At 42.8% G+C, this 21,525-nt stretch overlaps 1 protein-coding gene and 1 pseudogene across 1 annotated transcript in view; one reads left to right on the top strand and one right to left on the bottom strand.

The window, feature by feature from the left end:
- Positions 1–21,525, bottom strand: part of IQANK1 (IQ motif and ankyrin repeat containing 1) — a 478,492-nt gene that overhangs the window by 398,063 nt on the left and 58,904 nt on the right. The window lies entirely within an intron of this gene.
- On the top strand, positions 14,702–15,137 carry LOC144827075 (fatty acid-binding protein, brain pseudogene; annotated as a pseudogene).

Raw genomic sequence — 21,525 nt, 5'->3', positions numbered from 1 at the left:
AGGGGAGGGCGTGCGGGCTGATGAAGTCTGCGATGTCTTCGCTGAATTGTGTCCGTGGTCCCGGGGGTCTGTAGATGAGGGTGCCTCTGAGGGTGGTCTTGGGATCGGTGTGTATCTGGAAGTGGAGTTGTTCGGCGGTGGTGAAAGTGTCGTCGGGGTTGGTCATGATGTGGATGGTGTTCTTGTGTACGATGGCGATTCCTCCTCCAGTCCGGTTTACACGGTCCTTCCGGGTGATCTTGTATCCGTCCGGGATGGCTATGGCGATCTCAGGCGCTGAGGAAGCGTTCATCCAGGTTTCTGTGAGGAAGGCGATGTCCGGTGATGTAGTGTCGAGCAGGTTCCAGAGTTCGGCGGCGTGCATGTGGACGGAGCGGGTGTTGAGCAAGATGCACTTGAGGTGGTTGCTGCTGGTGCTCGGCTTGTCGGGTGCGGTACAGGTCCGGAGGCAGGTGAATTTGCAGGCTTGGCAGATGAAGGGTCCGTGGGTGCGTTTCGGGGTGGCTCGGTTACAGGCGGGGTTCCGGCCAGCGTTGAGTGCGTGGAGGGTGGCGGCGTCGTAGGTCCGTCGGGAGGGTCGGTGACGTCGGGGGCCAGGGGTCCTGGCGCCTGGCGCGGTCCAGGCTCGGACGGGCGTAGACGGGCTTGTCTTTGGTGCACCATCGGCGCACAATCGGCGCTCCCGCTGCGCGTGACCGCTGCGCGGGCTCCATATAAAGCGAAGTGGGAGGGAGGAGCAGCTGGGAGGCGGGAGCAGGGCAGCCAACGGGGACACAGAAATAAAAGGGGGTGGGCCGCGAGGGAGCAGCGGCGGGAAGCGGAGGGGGGGTCACAACAGGGGAACAATACCGGCAAAATCGCTGTCAATTGGGAAGGTAATAACCAAACTTCTGCAATGACTCCCAGGGGAACTATCACATGAACCTAGGAGTGCTGTGGTGCTAGCCTAGTGCTAGAAGTTGCAGCTGAAGCGCAATCCTTCCCGCTGACCAAAATGTGGGGGGGGGGGGCACAAGATAGAAGACCCGGCACAAGATTAAGCATCGGTCATCAAGATAAATTGCGCTGCAGTCCCTAAATAAAACACCGTGCTTGTCACCTGAGAAGAAGGTAGCTCTGTGCTTGTCTGAAGAGAAGGTATCTCTATGCTTAATTTGGCACCTCCTCCAGCTAGCACATCATAAGATGTGTTCAGTTCATCAAAAGGTGAAATCCTTTTAAGAGTAGTATCTGCTTGCAATTTATATTGTACACAGCAACATCCAAAGTGTTCATATCATTGGATTTGTCATTGTCCAGTGTGTACCTCTGAGGTGATGATCTCCTGTGTGAATGACAATAATGCCTGAATGTTGTTTCGTAGAGGTTTAACACTGGAGTACGAGACTATGTCTATTCCATCTCCAGAGATCTATGTCCTTTGAGAAGGCAGAGTCTTAATGGCTGAAGGAAACTTTGAGGTAATATGGACCCATCACATGATAGGAGGGGAATTATCACAACATTTGAAGATACCTGCCTTACTGAAAAACACAGGAGTAAACAGAATCATGTAGATGGAAGGTACCTTATAGATCCTTTTTCGACATCGAAAGGGTTTCAAGGGCAGCAACATTAATCAGGTGGCTGAGATACCAGAGATTGATGTCTATCATTTAACCAATCTTTGGTTAAATGGGACCCTAGACTCTGGTTTTAGCAACCTCCTCCAATCGTGTGTAGGCTTCAACCTACATCAGTGGGTTGCGGAACCAACACATAAGGGAGGACATGCACTTGATTTGATGTTTGAGGAAGAAGTGTTATTAGGAGTTTTGGATATTTTGCCCGTGGAATGGTCTGATCACCATTTGATTACATTTCAGGTATACAACCGAATATTTCATAGTGAGGCTGATAGAGAAAAAAGAAACTATGTTAGTAGAGATTGGAAGTCCCTTTTAAAAAAGTGAAGTACCTCCCCGGTGTTTGTTCTTGATGACTGTTTTACAACAGATTGAAATGTGGAGGAGAATTATGCGTTCTTATGTACACAGATCACTTCTACATTGGACCTGGCTGCTCCACTAAAGAATCATAAGAGAGTGGGCAGACTTTCGGCCCCGGTTCAATGACAAATTAAACAAGCTGAAACTGGACTGCAAGCAGGCAGAGAGGAAGTGGAGAAGGGCGTATGAAGATAAAGATTAATCTGCCTGGAAAACTGCAATTACCAGTTATAAAAAAGAAATAACTACTGTGAAATCTGAGTACTTTTCCAATACTATTCTGAATGCTCCTAATGGCACCACAAGCATTTTTAAAATTATGAATAATCTGATTAGCCCTGATTGTGCTAAGAATCAGACACCCCATACCCAGGGTCTGTGTGATAGTCTTGCGAGGTTCTTCAATGACAAAATGACAACCACCATTGATGGCCTCGGAGGGGATACTGTACATGAGGAGGTAGAAGGCAAAGAGTTTAAGGGTCATAATGGCAGACATCCAAATGATGTAAAAAAAAGTAGGAGATAATGAGATAGAGTTTCTGCATACCTTAACTGAATTTGAGATACCTTAGGTGGAGGAATTTTGTAAAGTGACTTTAGGTATCTCCTCGGGATCACCTTTGGACCCTTTGCCACAAAGTTTGGAAGAAGCTGGGAGCTGAATTGCTCCCTACCCTCCGCCTTATTTGCAATCAATCTCTTCTTAGTGGAGTAGTACCGACCGGCTGGAAACAGACACTAGTGACTCCCCTTTAAAAAGGCAATACTGTCTGCCCGAAAAACTATAGGCCAATTTCTTTGCTACTATATCCAGCAAAAATTGTAGAACGTCTGGTCAGTAGATCACTCTCTAAATACTTGGAAACCAATGGAATCCTAGACGATGTGCAATTTGGTTTTCGTCCTGCCCACAGTACAGAGACAGCTCCGGTGATCGTCGTGGACGAGCTTCGCATGCGTGTAGACAGATGTTAAGCGGTGGTACTTATCCTGCTAGACCTGTCTGCCGCATTCGATACAGTCAACCATGCCATTCTCCTGAAGAGACTCAAAGAGTTGGGAATAGCAGGCACAGCTTTGAGATGGTTTCATTTCTTTCAAATAGGAGACAGGCTGTGACTCTTTCCCCTTATCAGTCTGATTTTATTAATCTCGCCAGGCGTTCCTCAGGGCTCTGCGATCAGTTCAATTTAATTTAATATCTATATGAAACCTCTAATTGCAGTCATAAGTTCGCATAATATTAACATTGTAAATTATGCGGATGACACTCAACTTATTCTCTCCTTAGAGGGAGAACAGTTTACAGCTCTTGAAGTGTTTCATGACTGCCTACGAGATACAGCTCAGTGGCTGAGGGAGAACTCGCTACAATTAAATTCAGATAAGACTTAGATTCTCTATTGTCCAGTGGGGAAGGCTCCGCCTGTGCTCCCTTTGAATTTCTGGCCATTAGCAACAGTTAGCCCACTGTTGCCCGTTGAGAATGTTTGTAATGTGGGTGTCATGTTTAATAATAAGTTGACGCCTGAATCACAGGTTAATAAAACTGTGGGGAGCCGTTTTGCTATTATCAGAGTCCTTCGTAAAATCCTTCTGCTCCTGCTAGCACATGCTCGAGCATTGATAGTACAATGTACCATCTTAAGTAGATTGGACGAGATATCTAATGGAGAGGCTCCAGAGGGTCCAAGCAATAGCAGCTAAACTAGCCTTGGGGATTTCAAGACGCTCCTCTATTTCTATGGCTCAATCGAAGCTGCACTGGCTCCCGATATTGCAGAGAGTCCAGTTTAAATCCCTCTGCATAGTTTTCAAGGCCCTGCACGGGCTTGGACCACAACTAATGCGGAGGAAATTTTCTTGTTATTTCCCAGAGAGATGCCTCCGCTCCTCCTCAGCTAGACTGGTGAAGGTGCCAAGATTTAAAAAAAATAAAATCAGGAGGCAGGGGTATCAGCACCTCGGCTGCTTGATTATGGATCAATCTTCAATTGGAGCGGATACAAATGGAGGACCTCCTCACGTTTAGAAGATTAAAAACTTGGCTCTTTCATAGTGTTTAACATGGGTATTCTTACATTCTCCTGAACATTAGTCTGATTATACGCCTATATGTCAGCGCAAGGATGCCTGTTCGGTGACCGTGTGCTTTAAAAATGCTGTAAATAAAATAAATAAACTATGTCCTCAATAATTCAACAAAGCTTGTCCAATATGATTCAGAGTGCGTGCAGACTGGTTGTGTGCCATGCCCAATTGGCACCTTTGTGAACAATTAAACATGAGCTGGGGCGTCATTTACGCCCCCACCAATCGCTCAGCCACAGAGCCTGTCTGGCAGAATTTTGTTCCACTCAATCCTGAATACTCCAAGTAATCCAATTTTTTAACCAATTCATTTTTCTTTAATTCAACACTTTTCCATCGTCCACACACGGAGTGGGATGCCAGTTTTCAAGATTCTTATATTCCAGCTGGGCCATCCGAACCTCATTTTCAAGAATACGATTGACGCAAATTCGTCGAAGACAGTGTTTTATTAAAAGCCTAATGCATTTCGGGCAACTGGTGCCCTTCATCAGGGGTCACTGTAAATAACACACAAATCAATTTACAAATTAAGAGCCATTACTATTTACATTGTGATTTTACATGATATAATATTAACGCTTCCACAGATGTCATTTCATCAAAATACAGCGTAACAATAAAACTTGCAATGTGCTTGTACTCCCCCATTTCCCCCTCAAGCCAGTAGAATTAGTGTGGACCCTTCATTAACCCATTCTATCGCGCTCTAGACCAAAACATTCCTCATCCATCATCACATTCATTCATTCAAACAATCGTCCCCCCCCTTTTTTCTCTTTTCCTTACTCCCAAGGAACTTGTGTCTTAAGTTTACCACTCCTCTCTCTCTGCCAACTACTCACGCCACTCTACAGGCACCTGACTTTAAGTGCCATACGCTCACTCTCATTACTTACTACTCCCATATCCAACCTCCCGCTCCCCATTCACTTGCAGGAAACACGCCCACAATCCTTGTCATTCCTATCAGTCATCAACCAAGCACATTATTCACACACCTCTCTCGTTTCAGTTCAATCAAAACACTGGCTTATATGACGAACCACGATATTTCACTGTAGGTGTGGATTCTGCATTCGTTAAGTCTGTTATCTTCTTTTACCGTTTGTTTAAACAGTGGGTGCTGATAATGCTTTTGTACAAATTCGGCGCAAAAGTAACTGTTGGATTTACCTGCAAACAGATGACATATAAAGGAATGGAGTGTTGGGAGGAGGGGGACGATGTGTTAAGGTTGATTGCATGGATGTGAGTGGGTAGCGTGTGAGTGTTACAGGGGATGAAAGGCATTTGCAAAAACGTATGGGAGTAGAGGCATGATATTTGAGAGAGGTGTGTGAATTATGTGCTTTGTTGATGACTGATGGGAATGACGAGGATTTTGGGTGTATTTGCTGCAAGTGAACGGGGAGCTGGAGGTTGGATATGGGAGAAGTAAGTAATGAGAGTGAGCGTATGGCACTTAAAGTCAGGTGCATGTAGAGTGGGATGAGTAGGTGGCAGAGAAAGAGAGGAGTGGTAAACTTAAGACACAAGTTCCTTGGGAGTAAGGAAGAGAGAAAAAAAAGGGGGGGACGATTGTTCGAATGAATGTGAAGAAGGATGAGGAATGTTTTGGTCTAGAGCGCAATAGAATGGGTTAATGAAGGGTCCACACTAAATTCTACTGGTTTGAGGGGGAAATGGGGGAGTACAAGCACATTGCAAGTTTTATTGTTACGCTGTATTTTGATGAAATGACATCTGTGGAAGCGTTAATATTATATGATATAAAATCGCAATGTAAATGGTAAATAGTAATGGCTCTTAATTTGTAAATTGAGTTGTGTGTTATTTACAGTGACCCCTGATGAAGGGCACCAGTTGCCCGAAATGCATAGGGCTTTTAATAAAACACTGTCTTCGACAAATTTGCGTCAATCGTATTCCTGAAAATGAGGTTTGGATGGCCCAGCTGGAATACAAGAAACTTGAAAATTGGCATACCAATCCATGTGTGGACGATGGAAAAGTGTTGGATTAAAGTCAAATGAATTGGTTAAAAAATTGGATTACTTGGAGTATTCAGGATTGAGTGGAACAAAATTCTGCCAGACAGGCGCTATGGCTGTGCAACTGGTGGGGGCGTAAATTACCACTTTCTTTCTCCCACACAAGACAATTTACAAAAAGTGTGGGCATGGTGGGAAAAACACGTCTGTCAGAAAACACTTATCAAAACATTCTTGGCAGCAACGAAGTGCAGCAAAAAAACAAAAACGTATGGTTTTAAAGATTTTCTTTTGTAAATGGGTGAAAAAAAGGAGAGACCATGCTCAAGGACGCAGAGTACAAGTGCCAGAAAAGACAAGTTAAGCAAATGCGACTGTGGGGCATGATAGGATGCTAAGGCTGCAGACAACCTTAAAACAGGCAGAGTATTTTTCTGAATTGTAAGGCTGCTGTGTTTTGGGATCATACTGGCACCTTAACATTTTCCTCTTAAAAGATTTAAACTACATTTGTTTTGTTTTTTAAATGAAAAATAAAATGAAATTCAGCCAATATAGTTCGTAGAATAACACATTTTCTAAATTATACAGATCTGTAAGCTTATAGTTTTAAATGTGGTCCAGGACTATTCAGTATTCTTGAGTGTACATAAAAATTCCATGAAGGAGATTTCCACAATCTACCTGTCGTCTCGATTAAGTAACTATGACCTTATACAACATCCACTTGGAGGACCTATCTGAAGCTTGCCCCTTCCATGCCTTCCCCAAATGACTCATATTGATCGCTAAAGCCCTACCACCGATTTTCAGCACATCCATCGACTCAGCCGTGTTCCGGACACTTGAAACTTGCCACTGTCACAGCCCTACATAAGAAACCATCCACTCACATAGCCACGCTTTCTAACCACAAACCTTTCTTCCTCCTACCATACCCTGCAAAGGTCTTACAGAAACTAATCGACCAATGCTTCACGGACATCAGCAACTAGCAGCACCACGATGCCACACAGTCCAGATCAAGGCCCCACCAGTGGCAACACTCACTGCCACCACAGGCTATAGCTGCATGATCCTTGACAGAGAAGACATGGGGGTCACCGTTCTTCTGGACTCTCTGCAGCATTTGACACTGTCTCACACCCCAACATCATCAGGCACCTGCACAAGATTGGCAGCCAAGGACCCACTCTGCGCTGGATCTACTCCTTTTTAACAGATAGAAAACAAGCTGTCACATTGACACCTTACTCTCCTGACGCCCTCAAATTAATCTGTGGAGTGCCTCAAGGGTCATTGGTCAGTCCGACCCTCTTCAGTGCATACCTGATCCCTTTAGGCCAACGTCATCCACCCCCACATCAACATCCTCTTCTGAGCCCTAAATACACATCTTATACTCTCCCTCTCAGACAAAACCCCAAACACAAGAAACAAGTTCACTGCTTGTAACCAAAGTCACTAACTGGATAAAAGCCCACTGCTATAAGTTCAACACTGTCACAACAGAAGTAGTGATGTTCAGCGAGAGCACATCATCATGGGACTCCAAATAGTGGCTGGTCAACCTTGGAGCCACACCCAGCACCCATGCCAGGAACCTCAGAATAATCATCAACAGCAAACTGAACAGGAGTACACAAGTCAACGCCGTCACTGCATCCTGTTTCCTGACATTGAAGGTGCTGAAAAAGATGTTAAAGTAACACTGGAAAAACGGTCACTCACACCCTAGTCACCAACAAGTTGGATTAAGAACACACACTCTATGCCGAGATCACCAAGCAACTACTAGAGAACTAGAAATACTCCAGAACTCTGCAGCCAGACTCTTCCTCAACCTCCCATACATAACCACAGAACTCACATTGCATCAATCCACACCTTAGGGACTCTATCCACAAACATGTTTATTTCAAACTCCTCACATACCCTCATGCCACTACGCAAATGAGTCCCCACTGAACTGAAGTCATATCCCCCTTCCACTAACAATTCAGACACCTCCACTCTGCAGGACTCTTACACACACACATCCCATGCATAAATAGAACCAGATCTGGAGGACAGACGTTCTCTTAAACCACTCAAAAAGCGTGGAATGACCTCTCACTGCACATCAGAGCTGCCTACTTTCCTAATTGTGCATGAACCTGAAAATCTGGCTCTTCCATTAACCAACCTACCATGGTCAGGGCTAGGTAAACAAATCTGCTCAGAGCCAACATATGCTTCTGGGTGCTAGTACTTTACAAATACACAATATAAAAATAACATGATCCAACTTCACCTGGCAATGAAGATTCAGTGGTCAACAGTATCAAAAACGGCCAACAGGTTTGATAAAGCTATAATCATACACCACAGTCTGTGATACTGACGTCTTCCAACACAGAAGTACATGGACTCACTATACAGGTGCAGGCGAAAGGAGGCCTGGACTTTGTCCACACAGTTGAAAGTCTCCACAAATTATCTTAGATGACCTGAGGCGCATCAGTTTCTAGAACCCAGGCAGGTCCTGGGAGCAGAGGAATCTAGGTCTGCTTTCTTTAAAGGAGGAATAGCTGTAGCTCAAAACTTGAGGTTATCACATCTGCAACCAAATTGCACTGATTAGATGGCTATGATATGGGGTGAGGTATCACTCCAAGCTGAATGACAACAACTGCCTTGCCAGGATTGAGACAAGACTTCATGCTCTTTAGTTACTTTCAAGGCTCATACTGAAGAAGTCAAGTGAAAACTGACATAAGATCGCTGAGCTGCCATATGTGTATATAATATGCAGAGTTGAGAAATGGATTGATAAACATTCAAGAACAATAGTATTTTGAACACTGGTCATTCTGTCATAAAAGAAAGCTGAAAGTGAAATGAATTAATGTTGCTTTGACATTTTCTGCAGCTTGAACCATTGTTGGGCATGTGTCATGGATGCTACAAGGGCTCAGACTACCCACATTCTTAAAATTCAGACATATGTACACAAGTGTAGCAACAACCTTGAGGTCCCCAATAGCCAATGCCCTCTGCTCAGCAAAGCAATTTATATTATCAAGGCATCATCATATTCACAACTCGAGAATATAAAACTAACTTTATTCAACATTTGTCAATAATTATTTACAGTAAATAAACATAGTTTGCAAATTGTATTTAGCATTTTTTATATTGTATACTAAATGGACCCCTCTCAAGGCAAAAAGGCAACGTTTCTGAGAACACAAAAGGAAACTCTTTACTCCAACATGGAAACCAACAACTTCGAAAGGATCCTTTTCTTGAACTACATCAGAATGGTAATGTAAGAACAAACGCTTCAAGTATCTTTGGCAGAAAGGGATCTGTAAGAGAACTGCTTTTTTAGACCCAAGATGCAAAACTTCTAAAGCCCCTGAGAAGAAATGAGACAGGCTGGGCAAATAACGGTCTTACATTTGACCACATGGAAGGATGAAGAATCAAAAAGACAAATACATCATGATAATAAACACAACTAACAACTCAAAGCACTTAAAAACACATCAGAAAAGGCACATCAGCTTTTCATTACCCATGTTCAACACAGAAGTCGCGCATGTGAATATTGGCACAGTGTAATTTGGAAGGGACCTAATCTAAGGAAAGAGGGACATTATGTTATCCAGATGTACATCTTACATCAGATAATAGTGTTCCTGGGGCTAATTAGATGGCTGCAGGTGAAGAGGCATCTTCATATACACATTTCAGAGCTGTATTTTTTATAGTCTGTATGATTTCTGGGATGATTCGACAGTCTAAAATTCAAAAAGTGGCCTTTTCACATCACATGGCTTTGCAGTTGCAGGTCATCAAAAGACACTGACCTCATATCTTTATGAGGATGCTTAAAAAAATCTATGAAGCTCAATTGTTCCAAGATATTGGTAGAAGCCAGCTATGCCTAATTTGGGAGTAAGCATGGACACCCTTGATGGCAAGTGACAAATGTGACAAGAGTGGACAGTTGTGACAAGAGTTGTGTACTCTTGTCACATTTGTCACTTGCCATCAAGGGTGTCCAGGCTTACTCCCAAATTAGGCCTAGCTGGCTTCTACCAATATCTTGGAACAATTGAGCTTCAGGGGAAAAATGTAATTTCTTAAAAACCAGAATAAACAGTTAACAAAGATGGCTGAAACTACTAAATAAGCTCACACATTAAGTAGGGGAAGATTTTTATACTAATGCCAATGACACTTTTTAAAGAGATGTGATGATGATATGTGATGATGATATGTGTTTAACAGCTTAAACCTCTGCACTAAGAAATGGATGGATTTGTTGTACACCCAGATGCATTTTTGCATACATTCCAGGACATGAATAGTCAAACACTGGATCAACTGAGAATACAATATCACACATCAAAGTGTGAAAGGTAGACTTTTATTAATGCTTTCTTTCTGACGATGGCACAAGGTCCCTGGTGAGATATCGCAAAAGGACTGAAAAATCAAGTTGATGAAGCACATTCCCCTCTATGGGCAGAACTATGTTTGGGTAAGGACACAGCTCTTGAGCTCATTAGGCTTACCTTAAATCTTCTAAATATAAATAAAAGGCTGCACACTAATTGGCTGTTTTAGCATTCTAAAACTGTTTGATAAAACAAATCTACTTTAGTAATGCTATAAAAGGTAGCACCAGTTTAGTCTTTGGGAAGCACGCAGATTTAACAACAGGCATCTCATGTCTGCAGAAGTGGCTTACACCTCTCAGAGCTTCTTTGGAAATGTAGGTTTATGTGTAGAAAATGCATATTTAGATGGAAGGTGAGGGAAGAATGGAAGGTTTCTGAAATATTGAGGACAGTTTTGAGCCTACCTAAGTTGCATTATGATAGACCGAAGGCAAACGTTTCACTAGGGTTATTTAATAAGAAGTGAAATACAATGAGGTAGTGTGGCACCCCCCAGAGCCCTTTTGATTGATGCAATTTATGGAAATATCCAACTAGAAGCTGTCCTAAGCGGGATGCAGTGAATTATGGGCCATCTGTTCAAAGTATTATAAGATCTACCCTGGAAAACTACGAGAAGCTTTGGTGACAAACACTGAGCAACAGAGTTTTGAATATCATCTGGACTGCAAATAGACTGCAATAAAGTCTATGTAAGAAATCAATATGCTCTATTCCATAGCATTAAATATCAATTTTCATATGTGGCTTAGCAATGGGTAACATGTTAGTTCTTGCCACACAATGACCTCGGATGTTGCGGGTCATAGTAATGGAACAGCATATTAGACGACTGAATTCCCAATTTAAAGGATATATATAAAAAATGTTTTGAAATTCAGACTGACTGACTGCATACAGGTCTTGGATTTTTCCAGATTTACGACTCAACAAGACATGGCTGAAAGAGATATCTGTATTGTTCTGTGTACCCTCTGTCAGCAGAGATTAAAGCGCCATTTCTGGCCAGAAGAGCAGAGTGAGTCAGGGGGCAGAAAAGATTAGGGTTGCTAGATGAAAATCCTCACTCTAAACTCCCACTTTTGAAGAGTTTGTCCTAGGCCTTTGTTATTCCATGTAAGGAAATTTGGAAAATTGTGGTGGTATCACTAAACAGATAAAGAGATGGTTTTGTTCTTGAAACATTTGAGACAGGAAGCTTGTATGGTAAAGGTTTGTCTATTTGTTAATCATCAGGCAAAGCAGAAATCATGTTTCTCCTGGATGGGCTATAAAAGGTAGTGCTTAAAGCAAGGATCAAGACAACTGCACCCAACAACAGTGTCTTTCACATTGTCGTTAGCAGGAGCGAACCCGTATAGGCTTTCGATAAGAGCAGTAAATCTTTAGATTGTGCCAACACTGGCTCAGTCATTAGTTCATAGGGTTATAGTGCGTTAGAGATATCTGAGTTTTTTATACAATTTTCTGCCAATGCAACAAATTGGATGGGGTTTGACCATAGAATGTAAACTGGGCAACGGTGAGGTGGGAGTGGTTCGTGATACCATTATAGCAGAGGACTCCTATGAAGCATTTGGCTACCATTTCTATGAGCGCTACTTGGCACTTTGCTCATGAATTACATAGGAACTACCATATCACAATTCTTGGGCTCTTAGTATGTCAGTTTAGCCACTTTATGCCTTGGTGATGGTAGATTTAACTCCTTTGTTTACCTGTATATAAATGGTAATTAGTGTTTCTTTTTTATTCACAAATTAGGACCTTTCAAGTAGTTATATATAGTATTGTTTAACATTTGGTGTTACATATGATATAAATATTAAGAGGTGCTTCGACGTCCTGAATAACAGTAAAGCACAGCCAGTTGGCCATAAAGAAAAGAGCACATCAACAATAACAGATAAAGTAAAAACCTCTGTCAGTTTGCTGGAAACTTTGGAAAATACAAAGGAACTTCTAAGGGATACAATCAAACATAAATGAAATAAATAACTGCAGAGTAAAAAAAGACAAAAGTAAACAAATTATCCACAGAACCTATACTGGCAGTATGAAAAATACTCCAAAATAAATATACCAAATCGCTTCAACAGTTTGTCTCCAACATTGCAGACTCCCTTTGTAACAATCATTTAAGACATGTTGAAAACAACTCATTTGTATACAGTTTTGGACTAATCATGCCAAGTTAGTCGCTCTTCGTAAAACGAAATGACAACTTCAGGGCACATCAGGTTTGCTTCCTTTGCTGGCACCAAGTCAGCAACATCACAGTCCTTCCACTTCATAAGAAACAGTAACACTCCAGTGCTATTGGTGGCTCCGATAATCCTCTCCGGGGCCAGGCCTCGTGAAAACCCTCTTCGCCCTTCAATGGGCTTCATTTGCATTTTGCTGTCCTCCGAGTCACTGTCTGATAAAGATTGTCTTTTGTTACTTTCTGGCTTTGCTTTATTAACCTTTGATGAGAAGATTCCAGTTACGTAAGGGCATGCGGCTCGAGAGTTGTTTTGGTGGGAAGTACAAGCTTACCTCTGAGTGAAGGGATGCTGCATGTACCTTAAGATATTTTATCACAGAGGCAAGATGCACAAATTATAGCTCTTGATTCCCTATTCAAAGAATACCCAACAAATGTCGAAAACTACTGGATCCATGTCAGAATATTTACAAAAATAAATATATATAGATATATACAATCAATCTGAATATAAATAATTAGCTTAATCTGTGCTTATTAAAAATATGAATCCTGGGCCTGCCCCCTCTAGTCCGACGTTGGATAACTCTGCTCTACGCAAAGTAAATTTGCTTGGGATATGGCAAGCAGTCTCTTAAACGTTTAATAATTTAATACTAATAGCATAAAATTTTGTTAGCATCAAGGTACAGATTTTCTATTCTGAATTTATATATTTTGCTCTGTTCAACTTGATATTTCTGAAAGCCAATTTAGAAGCTTAATGTTTCAATCCACTTCCAAAAACAAAATTCTTGAATTGCAGCAGGTGCCCCTTTTAATCACAGGTAGCTTGTACAACTAACAATTCTCTGTGCCTCTCATTATACATATATAAAGTAAATATTTCCCAGTATGTACAAATTGATGTCAATAAAGCTAACTATTTATACATTTTTCTTTGTTTTACAAATGTATCTTTTTTAGTTTAAATTGAAAACACAAATTGGTCAGATTTCTATGCTGTCGACACACATTAAGAGACAGAATTCTACCACAACAAAGAGTAAAATATTTTCAAATGTGCTTAGGGTACATTTAACATAACATGAGATGCATAATGAAAACAGTGATACCACTATCCTTTGCTTCTGCCTCAATAAGCTTTGTTCAATATCTTCTACAGGCCTTTGAATCCATACTCCATCTAAACCTATCCCTCCCTAGGTTAGGTGGGGCCAAGCCTGTGAAGTGCTTTGTATGCCATACACAGGTCTTTGAAGCCTTTGTACTTGTTTTTACAGGGAGCCAGTGCAATTTGCTAATGTCTTCCAATGCCAAACCAAATCTGGAGACCTTCATCACCATCCATGCTGCTGAGTTTTGCAAAACTTGCAGTTTATTCAAAGATTTGTTGGCAGATTTTAATATAAAACATTGCAGAAGTGTACTGTAGCTATAACAGGTGCAATGACGACAGTATTTAACATGTAATATGGTAGAAATTTAACAATTTTTTTCAGGATTTAAGGGGAAGAATAAAGCTGCAGAGATAACTTTGTTAATTTGCTCTGTCATCAACCAGGGGGCCGAGGTTCTTTACCTTCTTACCCGGCGTAGGAAGGGTGCCTAGTTAATCAGTACACAAGACGGGGGGGACCATAAAGTGGTGTGATTACCAAGCAAGATAACTTCAGTCTTGGAAGAATTTAGCTTAGGAGTGTTTTTGTCCATCTAAAGGATCACTGCGCTCATCCAGCTTCTAAAGGTGTTGCTCATGTTGGGACCCTTATCAGATAATGAAACCATAATCTGGGTGTCGTAAGCGTAAGACACCAACGACAACCCAAATAATTTGATTAAGGCTGCCATGGTGGTGCTTTGGTGCTCTCTAGGTGGGCAGCAGACAGTAGCAGCACCATTGGACGCACCCAGAAGTCTGCGCCCGCAGAACTCCCAGCCTTAGCCACAGCCAGCAACCCCAGCAACATGGTCGACGCGTTTATAGGCACCTGGAAGCTGGTGGAGACCAAAAACTTCAATGAGTACATGGAGGTTCTCAGAGTGGCCTTCGCCACCCGGCAGGTGGGAAATATGACCAAACCTTCCCAGATCATCAGCAAAATTGGCGACAAGGTGAAGATCCGTACCGAGAGCACGTTCAAAACAACGGAGATCACCTTCAGGCTGGGCGAGGAGTTCAACGAGACCACAATGGACGACAGGAAATGCAAGTCTGTACTAAAAATGGATGGTGACAAATTGGTTCATATACAGAAATGGGACGGAAAGGAAAGTACCTTTGTTAGAGAGATTAAAGATGCACATATGGTTCTCTGACTTTAACCTTTGGAAACGTCACTGCAGTGCGTCGTTACGAGAAAGAGATCCAGTAGTCCGGTGCTGCACTCTTGCCAGTTGAAGTTTTACATCGATATACATTTTTTTTTTAAAAAGGCTGCCATGGTGGTAACGTAGAGACTGAACGACATTGGGCTCAATGATGAGCCCTGTGGTACCATACATGGCAGAGTATAGCGTTCGGATGTGAAGTCTTTAAAGGAAAATGACTGAATATGACGAGGGATGATTGTAATAGGTTAAGAGCTGCACACTGGAACCCCAGGTTCTGTAACCAGTTCACCAGAAGGTCATGAATGACAGTGTCAAATGTCGCAGACAGGTTGAGCTGGATCCGCCTGTTCTCCTCCGTGGCTACAATAAGTGCTGATTCCGTACTGTGGCCACTACGGAAACCAAACTGTGCGTCATTGAGCAGGCCATTGTTCTCCAGAAAAGCGGCCAACTGAGTGTTCATGGCTTTTTTCACCAACTTTGCTGGGAGCAGAAGTCTAGAAATGGGATGATAGTTGTTCGGGTCTGGCACACTTAGGTTAGGATTTTTCAACAGATGAACGGAAATAGACTTCCATTGCCTTGAAAACACACCCGACATAAACATACCATTGAAGATTTTTGCCAAACAGGGGGCCATTACATGGGGAATTTCGTGGAAAATATTGGGTGGACAGGGATCCAGTGGATATCTCCATTTTGTCTTGGGAATAGCCAGTGTAACTTGATCCTCCATTAATGGGGCTAATTCGGTGAGGATCGTCTCATCTGAGAACCCTATATTGGCCTCGTTGCTAATCTGACAAGTAAAACCACTGGAGGTAAATTTGTTGAAGATTACCTCCACTTTTTGTTAAAAAAAAAATTTGCCAGAGAATTGCAGAAGGCCTGACATCCTTTTGCTGCAATGCGGATATCTGGAGGGGGGAGTTTAGTGACGGCTTGAATAGTGCCTTAGTTGAATTCTAGCAGACTTATTTATTCAGTAAAGAAGGCAGATTTTTCTGCCAATTAAAATTTATTGTACTGCGCAATACAAGATTTGTATTTTTCTCTCTCTAGGGGATCGTAGCCCTTCCTCCAAATCGTTCTTGTCTGGGACACCCTTGTTTAGCCACCTCCAGGGTGTCGTTCAACTAAGTTGCGGTGGGCTTGCATCTTCTGATTGTTTTTAGGTTTCGCCTGGCGTCCACTGCGCAGCAGTGTTCGCGCAGGCGAAATCTTTTGAGTTTCAGTATGGGGCTTTAACCTGCCTCTCTGTTCCATTGGCTAGCTCCATTAATGGAGACTAGCCATTGGAACAGAGATGCGTCAGTCATTGTCCGAGCAGATTCGTGGGCGTTCCGGCGATTTTTTTGCTCTCCGCCCCTTTAACAACATCATTGCGGCGGTGGGCGGTATGTGTTTATTTTTTATTTTTTTTAACGGCATGTTTTTGTTATTTCTCCCAAGATGGCACCCGGGCGGTAGCTCACTTGGGAAGCTCCGCATTGTTCCGTCTTAGTAAGTTTGTGCGTTTCTCAGCAGTTCCCGGGGGTTGGCACATTTTGTAGCGCTCTGGTACGCTCCGTGCAGCTTCGAAGACGGGGCCCTACTAAACCTCACACGTCTAGCTTGAGTCAGCGTTCGGTGCGGACACTGTGAGCTCCGTAGTACGATGCTCGCCCGACTATCGGAAGCAGCAGAACGTTGCGAACCAGCTCACAGCATACAATGAGGCGTACCAGCCTCGGGGAAACAGCAGAACATGGATTACAAAGGCGCTGCAGTCACCATGTGCTTTGAAGTCACGAGGAGACCGGGGGCTCAGGGTTCCACTTCCTCCTTGGGTTTCGGTGAATGCCCCCTGAATGCTGTGAGCTGGTCACTTGGTTCCTGCAGCAGGGTTGGGCCAGCGCCGGTGTTTGCCTTCACCAAGTCTGTGTTGTCGTTCGCGTTCAGATAGTCTGTTGACATTGCGTGAGCCCTGGGCACTTGCCGGCCCTAGAATACAGCACCGGGGTCAGGTTTTCACCCCTCCCCTCCTGCCCCGGCCGAAACCACCAGGGCCGTGGGAGAGCATTGCAACAATTCCTCTAAGCGGGGCAGTCCAATATATGATCTCAAACCTACAGAGTTTAATGTTCTTTGGCAAGGAAGAGAAATACCTCGTTTAGGAGAGGATGTGACTTAACGGGAAGAGCTGCCGATTGTGGAGCTGGCTGGGGAACTGCGGTAGAGTCTCCGCTTCAGCTCAACACCCTGTGATTCTAGGCGAATCACTTAATCTCCCCATACCTAAAAAAGAAAACAAAATATGACCCTGTATAATGGAACTGGTGCTCGTGTAAAGCCGTTTTCAAGAGCACCCCTCGCACTCGAGTTAGGTCATGAAAGCATCCGGTCTTTCAATGAATATTGCGAGCTCCTCTTAGCTGATGGTATGCAGTGCCACGTAGCTGCCCTGAGGCTTATTCCTAGGAATGTCTGTGGGGGCCCACGTGCAGTGTGCGCATACTGGAGTAACACTGCAAGGAAGTTGTAGTTTTGTGGAAGCCTGCTCACATTACAAACCCAAGGGCTGCAGTAGGGTATGGCAGCCATCTTGCTCCTGCTGGGTGTCCTTTCATGTGCCTGCCATACCTTCCAATAGCACTTTCCGCCTCAATATTGCACTTTTGATAGCGTCGCTCATTACAGATGCTGCATTTTGTGTACTGAGACCTGCATAAATGTCACGATCTTAATCAACCATCCAATTCGATGGTTCTTTAGTTCATTGACCTTATTTAATGGAAAATTCGAGTTCCCCTGCAGCCTCGCCTATGTTAAAAATCGTGATCTGTAAGCTGTGTACATACCTCTGCTGCAGCGTCATTACACAGTTTTGCTGGGGAAAATGTGACTGTTCTGCATTTGTAGCCCTTAACTCGGTTCCTCGAGTCATAATGGTGATATTCCAGTCATGTAGGCTTAAGTGCTTTCACTACATCCGACTGGCGCTATATAAAACTGCCAAAAAAGAAATGAAACGTAGAGTAGCCAGCACTACTCTTAAGTACGATAGCATAAGCCATAATGCAAGGAAAATGGCCTCCGAGCACCGTGAGTGGGCAGGAAAAACACCCACAATTGGATTGCAGTAGGTCCTCACACGCTCCCAGGCATTGGTGTTACAGCACCTGCTGCATCACCCAGAACCCCCAACCTCTCCTCCGACTGAGTGACCGCCGTAGAGCCCCGCCTGTGTGGGTGTGGCCGTGTCTGTGTGTGCGTGCGTGCGTGTGTGTGTGTGCGTGTGCGTGTGTGTGTGTGTGTGTGTGTGTGCCTGTGTGCGTGTGTGTGTGTGCAAATGCAATAGGTCTCACATTTGCGACAGATTAAACTATTGGCATTGTAAATGACAATGCCATTTATTTATCTGTTTTCAAAACCAACACATAAATAAAAATGTTGGCATTTACAATGCCAATAGCTCTAACTTTTGCAAAGGCGAGACCGTTGCGTTGTAACTGCTTGTTCTGTTTAGGAGCCAATTTGGTGACCGCAGCATGCAGCCATCCTGAAATATTTTCTGACATTATATCTATATCATTTGATTCTTCTGGATGGGAGCCAGCCAGAAGCAAGCTCAGCTCCAGGGTCTGAACCCTGTGCCATACATGGGCGACAAAAGATTTCCTGGCCACTGTTATAAGAGGGTATTTACGGGGAAGCATTATTTCCCAGAGAACTGCATTATGGTCTGTCCAGGTTAAGGGAAGCATGGTGGCAAGACAAAAAGGGATTACTTTGTTAAGTGTATGCCCCGGCGAATGCGTAGGACCGGCTATCCGTTGAGCAAAACGAAAGCAAGTCATGGGTTCAACCAGCAGTTGTGCATCAGGGTTCAACTTGTTCTCAAGATGAAAGTTGAAATTTCCTAACAGAGTAAAATCTGATTTAGTAGCAGAGCATTCCAATCTTTGTTGTACTTGGTAAGAACTTTTTGCATGAGCATTCCAAGTGACACTGCGTTCCATTTATTCCGAACGTCTGGTGTCATATTTTTACCATTATCTCAGATGCTTGGTGACAGCACTCTTTTCACATATACCTGTCTCTACACCTTGGATTGAATGTTTAAAGCCTGGGGTGTATTGCAATTCATCTACTATGAATACTGACTCGCTAGAAAAGGGGGATGATGCATCAAAGGGTTTCAACCATTCTACGTCTGTTGGTAAATATGATGGTACATATTGGGAAAGATTTGTATGAAAACCAGCCATTTTACCCATCAATGAAAAAATCCAATGTAGCAAAAATATCAAATAATTAAAAAAAAAAAGACCTAAAACATGTTTCTAAACCCTGCATATTGAGACTAAAGACCACAAAACTGAAAAAAAAGGAAGAAACTATATTTTAGTGACATCCCTAAACAAAATTCACGCAGAATGTTTGCCCAGTCTTTCTTGCTGCCACCTTGTATAACAAAGTTACATGAAATTTGGCCCCTTCAGAAAGAAATAAAAATTACTCTCATTCTCCTTTCTTCGAATGCCATTTAGTTTGTGGTTGTGCAGGTGTTTTTTCAGTGTTTATATGTTTACATTGGTGAGGGCTATTTCCCTTTTGCTGGGGAATTGATCAGTTATAAGGAAGGGGAATTGCGTTTCGGAGCATGGTGGCTTATTGATCCTTCCGTTTGTTTTTCATCTGTATAAATTGCTACGGCTATTGCTTCCTCTCCATTCTCCGAGGTGAGACCTTACCTATATTGCATGTGTAAGAGAGATGGAGGGGAAAAAGCGAACATACTTGTTTTTAAAGGAGTTATCCGATGCTACCTGTCCAAGTACAAAATAATTTATTCTACATTAGTATCAGTACTGTGTTACAAGCAATACAAAACTTTTCGCAATTAGTGTTGCAGCTTTAGACTTTTAATATAATTTCGATTTCATCAGCTTTCTTTTTTTTAGTGACATGTTGCATTTCTACCTTACCTTTGTCATTTTTATGACATCGGCGACACTACCTGCCTTTTGTGAAAAGTTTTCAGCTGTAACAATACTAGTTACCTTTAGTACACAAAGGTAAACTTGTTTTTTGATTTCCTTTAGTTGGATTATGTTAGCTGTACATCCAGCCTTCCTTTTCAGCACAGAGACGCCCAGAGGGGCTGCTGTTTGCACTTCAACTGTGGCCGTTGCTCCTTGAATATGTTTTTTGTTTTTCAATTCAGTGAAATCGCTCTATTTGACTGTACATGAATGAGTAGTTAGCGGCAATGTAGCAACGAGCTGACCACACCAGTCCCACTCCTAAGAACCGGATGAGCAACGCCTCAAGTCTAGACTATGTTTGTATATCTGTGTATATTTGTGAATGTCTGTGGATCTAGGAGGGAGGTTGGGTAGCTCACTGACTCTGTGCATGTGTGTGTGTGTTAAGTAAGCGACGTACAAAGCAATATAACACCCAGCTCTTCCTCAAAAATATGCATTTCTTACCAGAGTATTTTGTTAAAAAACACACGGACTCCGGAAATGATTTTCCTGCACCAAAATGTTATGTTTATTGTTTTAAGGAAAGTAAATATTTTTAAAATACCCTTTTCATTTTGCAAAACTGACTGATATGTAGGTCAAGTTCACAATTTTAAAACTGAAATTCGGTTAGCATAGCTGCAAAATGGATTTTCATCTTCACTGTTTGTAGGTCTGTTATTTACCTCGTAACCCAATTTTGTTCCCTTTCAGCCATGTTGGTAAAGCTAATTGGTTCCGCCAATGTGAGATCTATTGGTTTTGTCAAAGTATTAAAGATGTGTTGCACAGCAGCGTGTCTAACAAATATTGAAAAAGACACTAGATCTTGCATAGTCGCAACTTATTGGCTTTGCCACTGCTTGTTTTTATCAGCTTCATCCACTCCAAAAGATCATCCTTTTCTCCCTCCTGGCAGACAATAGTTCAGGCAACAATTGTAGTCCATGGACTGCAATGCCTTTTATTTAGTTCTTCCGGCCTCCCTTCTTGATCGATTTCAATGTATCCAAACTGAAGTCCACCTCCTACTGGGCTTCTGTGGCAATAGTGTCTCTAATTTTTACATCTCACTATACCAGTCTCCAAACAGAAAATTTCCAAGGCCCTTTGGTACATTGGGCTTTTTTTAAAGCTTGGCTATCTTTTGCTTAAATTCCATCCGTTTTACTACCTGCTCTGTCAGATCAGACACTTTCAGGCTTCTTACTAACATTTTTAGACACACCGATTTGGGTCGGTGTCTCATTGCCGATTGTCCCGTCTTCCCTTGGGCCCCAAAAGCAGAGCTACTGGAGACCGTTTTGGAATCTCATTACTCCTAGGTCTACTGTTCCTGAAATCCTCTAGGTCAGGATAGTCTTCAATCTGGCTGCCAGTGCACTGTAAATTCCTTGTCTAGACTGAATATTCAAACATTAGGCTGTGCAGCATTTTTAAAGCAAA

This window comes from Lissotriton helveticus, chromosome 4_1 (genome assembly GCF_964261635.1).
Source record: "Lissotriton helveticus chromosome 4_1, aLisHel1.1, whole genome shotgun sequence".
NCBI lineage: Eukaryota > Metazoa > Chordata > Amphibia > Caudata > Salamandridae > Lissotriton > Lissotriton helveticus.
Note: the sequence above shows the minus strand (reverse complement) of the source record. Positions and strands in the feature narration are given on the sequence as shown.